The following is a 6000-nucleotide window of genomic DNA, read 5'->3' as shown; positions in this document are numbered from 1 at the left end:
AGAGCAATCAGGGTTCCCTGCCCTGTGGGAAGTCCAAGGACCACCCACCTCCATCCAGGTCTAGTAAGGTGAGCATCCAAACTGCCTAGGCTCCCACAAAGCCAGTACGTGCAGTAGGATCAAAACCCCATTGCCATTGTTCTTGAGTTCTCAGTAGTCCTCATTGTCCGCTATGTTCAGCGAGTCCGGTTTTATCCCAGGCTTTTTCAGACCCAGGCCAGCTGGCCTTGGTGAGTTCCCGATAGAATATCCCCATTGTGTGTGGGTGTACCCCTCGCGGTCCTGAGTTCCTTGCTCATGCTGTCTCTCCTTCTGCTCCTGATTTGGACCTTGAGATTTCAGAGCTTGGACACTTTTAAAGAGTATAAATTATTTCTAAACCCAAATGCCAGGAGTACCAGTTGAGTCGGTGATCCTCATGAACATCTGAGTGGAGGAGAAGGGGATGGCCACCACATTGGAGTAGAGTGAACCAGAGAGGAGTGTGTAGTGTGACATTTGTTAGCTCCAAATGGAGGCGGAGATGAAGGGAAAGATAGACAATTCAGTCTCTTTCTTTCTTTTGTTTATGCCCCTGCTATGAGATTCACACTTAAGTCATTGCTTCTCTGAATCAGGCTTCCCTTGTCATTTCTAGGGGATAAAGGATGTGGAAATGCCCACACATGGGTAAATTACCTAAATTTCATTTGTGCTTTCAGAGTTCTACTCTAAGTCATGAATGCAAGGAGCTGACAAGACCACACAAGTGTGGGAATAACGTGAGCATCAAGAATGGTCACTATCTCGTTACAGATGTGCTCTTCTTAGCCAGAGGTCACAGCCCTGGCAACCAGGTAGGAGCCTGCACTAGTTTATTGATTTTGTTAATATTTTTTTTGAGTTAGCATAAAAAATAGTTTCATTTTCTTCTTCTTTTTCCCACCACCACTCCCTCCAACAAGATTTCATGTAGCCCAGGCTGGCCCCAAATCAGAATGTAGCTGAGGTGGGCTGTGAACTTCTGCTTTTCCTCTATCCACTTTGCTTATGCTAGGATTAAAGGTGAGGGCCACTATGCCTTGCTAACATTTTATTTTTATACTTATATATTGTACCTTGCTCATGTTCACCTTCCAGCTTCTTTCCCTTACTCCCTGTCTGTTATTTGTTCATCCCCCTGACCAAATCAACTTGTTTTTGCACTCATGTCTTAGATTCGGAAGCCATGGCATAGACTGTAGACACACTCAAGACCTATCAACAAGCTGCAGAAACAGACCCCATTTTCTTATGATTAAAAGTAGATTTTTCTCATATAATATATCATGATTATGGTTTCTTATCTTTCTACTCCTTTTAGTTCCTCCTCACCTCACCTTCCCTTTCATCCAGATCCACCCCTTTTCTGTCTCTCCTTAGAAAACAAACAGGCTTCTAAAGTATAATAAAATAAAATATAACAAAACAAAATAAGATAAAACAACTAATACATTAGAATTGGAAAAAACAGAAAAAAAAGAGCCCAGGAGAAGGCACTTCTTTCATTCACAGAGAGCTCATAAAAACACAAAGCTGGGGCCGGCAGACGGAGCTGGGAGGCGCAGGCAGGCAACGACGGCTGCCGCCGAGACTGGAGGGGACCAGCGCAGCGGCAGAGGTCGCAGGCGGCAGGGACCAGCGCGCAACACCGAGAGCAGATCGCCCCACTACAATTAAATCAAAGAGGTAGGCCGTTGGTTGGCGAGGGCCCTGGCAAAAGGGGAGCCGGGACCGGTTCCGGAAAACCCTTCTTAGGGGTGAGAGGGTTCTTGGCCCCCAGCAGGAGCCAGGAAACAGAGCGAGGGCAATTAGTAAGAGAAGCCTCTGGCCAGCAGAGAAACCTGATCTGATTTTAAAAGACCAATTAGATAGCATTGAAAGGAGGAGATGGGCAGGCGCCAAGGCAGAACATCACCCATTAATCAGAAAAACAACATGAAAACACCAGATCCCAAAGATCTTACAACAGAAAGATTTGAACACCCTAACACAGAAGAAGTGGAAAAAATTGACTTTATGAAAGCAATAGAATCCCTTAAAAAATATGTAATAAACACCCTTATAGAAATGGATGAGAAGAATAACAAAAAGTTCGAAGAATTAAGTAAATATGTACATGAGACCCTGGGAAACCAAGAAAAAACGATCAAACAGGTAATGGAAACAGTGCAAGAATTGAAAACTGAAAGGGAAGCAAGGAAGAGAACACAAAGGGAAGAACAGCTGGATATGGAAAATCTAGGCCAACGAGCAGAGTCTACAGAAACAAGCATAATCAATAGACTACAAGAGATAGAAGAAAGAATCTCAGATGCTGAGGACACCATAGAGAAAATAAATGCACTGATCAAAGAAAACAGCAAAGCCAACAAATTCTCATCACAAAACATTCAAGAAATATGGGACACAATAAAAAGACCAAACCTAAGAATTATAGGAATAGAAGAAGGAGAAGAATCACAGCTCGAAGGCCCAGAAAATATTTTTAACAAAATTATGGAAGAAAACTTTCCCAACATAAAGAAAGTTATCCCCTTGAATATTCAAGAAGCATACAGAACACCAAACAGACTGGATCAAAGAAAAACTTCCCCTCGCCATATAATAATCAAAACACAAAATAGACAGGTTAAAGAAAGAATATTAAGAGCTGCAAAGGAAAAAGGCCAAGTAACCTATAAAGGTAAACCGATCAGAATTACACCTGACTTCTCTATGGAAACCATGAAAGCCAGAAGGTCCTGGATAGAGGTACTTCAAAAGCTAAGAGACCATGGATGCAAACCCAAACTTCTGTACCCTGCCAAGCTAGTGTTCACTATCAATGGAGAAAACAAGACATTCCAGGATAAGAACAAATTTAAACAATACGTAGCCACAAATCCAGCTCTACAGAAAGTAATAGAAGGAAAATCGCAACCCAAGGAATCCAACAATGCCAACACTGACTACAATAACTCAGGCATCTAGTGAACCTTCACCAGCACAACTCAAAGAAGGGACACACACACAAACTCTACTACCAAAAAAACAATAAGAATAACCGGAGTAAACAACAATTGGTCATTAATATCACTTAATATTAATGGTCTCAATTCACCTATAAAAAGGCACAGGCTAAGAGATTGGATACGAAAACAGGATCCAACATTCTGCTGTTTGCAAGAAACACATCTCAACCACAAAGACAGGCATCTACTCAGAGTAAAAGGTTGGGAAAAGGTCTTTCAAGCAAATGGTCCTAAGAAAAAAGCAGGTGTGGCCGTACTAATTTCCAACAAAACGGACTTCAAACTAAAATCAATCAGAAGAGATCGAGAAGGACACTTTATACTCATAACAGGAACAATTCATCAGGATGACATCTCAATTCTGAATATCTATGCCCCTAATATAAAAGCACCCACTTATATAAAAGAAATATTACTAGAACTCAAGGCAGACATCAAACCACACACACTAATAGTAGGAGACTTCAACACACCTCTCTCTCCAATGGACAGGTCAATCAGACAGAAACCTAATAGAGAATTAAGAGAATTACTGGAGGTAATGAAACAAATGGACTTAACAGACATCTATAGAACACTCCACCCAAATAGGAAAGAATATACCTTCTTCTCTGCAGCTCATGGAACCTTCTCAAAAATTGACCATATACTCGGAAACAAAGGAAGCCTCCACAGATACAAAAGAATATCAGTGTCCACCTGTGTCTTATCAGATCACCACGGATTAAAGTTAGAAGGCAACAACAATGCTGCCCCCAGAAAGCCGACAAACTCATGGAAACTGAACAATCAACTACTGAACCACACCTGGGTGAAGGAAGAAATTAAGAAGGAAATTAAAGTCTTCCTTGAATTTAATGAAAATAAAGAGACAACATACTCAAACCTATGGGACACGATGAAAGCAGTGCTAAGAGGAAAGTTCATAGCACTAAGTGCCCACTTAAAGAAAACGGAGAAAGCATACATTGGGGACTTAACAGCACACCTGAAAGCTTTAGAAAAAAAAGAAGCAGATGTGCCCAGAAGGAGTAGAAGACTGGAAATAATCAAACTGAGGGCAGAAATCAACAAAATAGAAACACAGAAAACAGTCCAAAGAATCAATGAAACAAAAAGTTGGTTCTTGGAGAAAATCAACAAGATAGACAAACCCCTATCCAAACTAATTAAACAACAGAGGGAGAACACGCAAATAAATAAGATCAGAAATGAAAAGGGGGACATAACCACAGACACAGAGGAAATTCAGAGAATCATTAGATCTTACTACAGGAGCCTGTATGCCACAAAACTGGAAAATACAAAAGAAATGGACATCTTTTTAGATAAGTACCATATACCAAAGCTAAACCAAGACCAGGTGAAAGATCTAAATAGACCTGTTAGTCGCGAAGAACTTGAAGCAGTTATCAAAAATCTGCCCTCTAAAAAAAGCCCAGGACCAGATGGTTTCAATGCAGAATTCTACCAGAACTTCCAAGAAGAGCTAATACCTATTCTCCTTAATGTATTTCACAGTATAGAAACAGAAAAGTCATTGCCAAATTCCTTTTATGAAGCTACAGTTACCCTGATACCAAAACCACACAAAGACCCAACCAAGAAAGAGAACTACAGGCCTATCTCACTCATGAATATCGACGCAAAAATTCTTAATAAAATACTGGCAAACCGAATTCAAGAACACATTAGAAAAATTATCCATTATGATCAAGTAGGCTTCATCCCAGAGATGCAGGGCTGGTTCAACATACGCAAATCTATCAATGTAATCCACCATATAAATAAAATGAAAGAAAAAAACCATATGATCATTTCATTAGATGCTGAAAAAGCATTCGACAAAATCCAACACCCCTTTATGATAAAGGTATTGGAGAGACTAGGGATACAAGGGTCATACCTAAATATAATAAAAGCTATTTACAGCAAACCGACAGCTAACATTAAATTAAACGGAGAAAAACTCAAAGCCATCCCACTAAAATCAGGAACAAGACAAGGATGTCCACTCTCTCCATACCTCTTCAATATAGTGCTTGAAGTTCTAGCAATAGCAATAAGACAACATAAGGGGATCAAAGGGATTCGTATTGGAAAGGAAGAAGTTAAGCTTTCGTTATTTGCAGATGATATGATAGTATACATAAGCGACCCCAAAAACTCTACCAAAGAACTCCTACAGCTGATAAACACCTTCAGTAATGTGGCAGGATACAAGATCAACTCGAAAAAATCAGTTGCCTTCCTATACAGTAAGGATAAGGAAACAGAGAGGGAAATCAGAGAAGCATCACCTTTCATGATAGCCACAAAGAGCATAAAATATCTTGGGGTAACCCTGACCAAGGAAGTGAAAGATCTATATGACAAGAACTTTAAGACTTTGAAGAACGAAATAGAAGAAGACACCAGAAAATGGAAGGATCTCCCTTGCTCTTGGATTGGGAGGATCAACATAGTAAAAATGGCAATTCTTCCAAAAGCAATATATAGATTCAATGCAATCCCCATCAAAATCCCATCAAAATTCTTCACAGATCTGGAGAAGACAATAATCAACTTTATATGGAAAAATAAAAAACCCAGGATAGCCAAAACAATCTTATACAATAAAGGAACGTCTGGAGGCATTACCATCCCTGACTTCAAACTCTATTACAGAGCTACAGTATTAAAAACAGCTTGGTATTGGCATAAAAACAGAGAAGTCGACCAATGGAACCGTATAGAAGACCCTGACTTTAATCCACAAACCTATGAGCACCTGATTTTCGATAAAGGAGCTAAAACTATACAATGGAAAAAAGAGAGCATCTTCAACAAATTGTGCTGGCAAAACTGGATTTCAATCTGTACAAAAATGAAAATAGATCCATGTCTGTCACCATGCACAAAACTCAAGTCCAAGTGGATTAAAGACCTCAATATCAGTCTGAACACACTGAACCTGATAGGAGAGAAA

This window comes from Alexandromys fortis, unplaced genomic scaffold, assembly GCF_014885135.2.
Source record: "Alexandromys fortis isolate MF-2015 unplaced genomic scaffold, M_Fortis_MF-2015_v1.1 scaffold_310, whole genome shotgun sequence".
Classification (NCBI taxonomy): domain Eukaryota; kingdom Metazoa; phylum Chordata; class Mammalia; order Rodentia; family Cricetidae; genus Alexandromys; species Alexandromys fortis.
Note: the sequence above shows the minus strand (reverse complement) of the source record.